Source organism: Bombus pyrosoma, unplaced genomic scaffold (genome assembly GCF_014825855.1).
Source record: "Bombus pyrosoma isolate SC7728 unplaced genomic scaffold, ASM1482585v1 HiC_scaffold_4726, whole genome shotgun sequence".
Classification (NCBI taxonomy): Eukaryota; Metazoa; Arthropoda; class Insecta; order Hymenoptera; family Apidae; genus Bombus; species Bombus pyrosoma.
This window is the reverse complement of record NW_025219986.1, coordinates 1096282-1097323: the sequence shown is the minus strand read 5'-3', so window position 1 is coordinate 1097323 and position 1042 is coordinate 1096282.

Below are 1042 nucleotides of genomic sequence, written 5' to 3'. Positions count from 1 at the left end.
ATACTTCACATGTGCTGCCAAATACTGCATGCGACATCCGGTTTGCGCTATTTCAACCCTGGTCAAGGTTCAGAGCAGCGTATTTCCAGTTTTGCATATTCAAGATTGAATATTCATCTGAACGTATCCCCGCTGATATTTGTGATATGCGGATAATTCGATGCGCTTTATACTCCCCATATGATGCGAAATACGTGGAACGACATCCGGTTTGCAGTCTGTCAAATCTGACCACTGCCAAATTCGGCGTACTTGAAGTACTGCACATTCGGGCATCAATATTCACCTGAACGTATCTCCGCTGCTATTGGCGATATATTGATAAGTTGCCACGATTTACACTCCCGACTTGCTGCCAAATACGTGGAGCGACATCCGGTTTGCGCTACGTCAACTCTGGTCCAGGTTAAGACCAGCGTAATTACAGCTATGCATATTCAGACTGCAATATTCATTTGAACGTATCTCCGCTGCTTTTGGTGATATGTCGACGATACAATGCGTATTATAGGCCACATTTGCCGGCAAATACAGAGCACGACATCCGGTCTGCGCCATGACAACTTTGGATGAGTTTAAATCCTGTGTATTTGCAGTTTTGCATATTAAAGCTTTAATATTAATTTGGACGTACCTCAGCTACTATTGGTGATATGTCGACAATTCAATGTGCCTTATAGGCCACATTTGCCGCCAAATACAGAACACGACATTCGGTTTGCGCTACGTCAATTCTGATCTATGTCAAATCCTTAGTATCTGCACTTTTGCATATTCAGACTACAACATTCAATAGGACGTATCTCAGCTGCTATTCGTCATATGTCGGCATTTCAAAGCGCGTTATACTTCACATATGCCGCCAAATACAGAGCACGACATCCAGTTTGCACTCTGTTAACTCTGGTCTAGGTTAAGACCAGCGCATTTCTCGTTTTCCATATTCATGCTTGAATATTCATTTGGACGTATTTCCACTGCATTTAGTGATATGTCGATAATTCGACGCGCACTATACTCCACATATGCTGCGAAATACGTG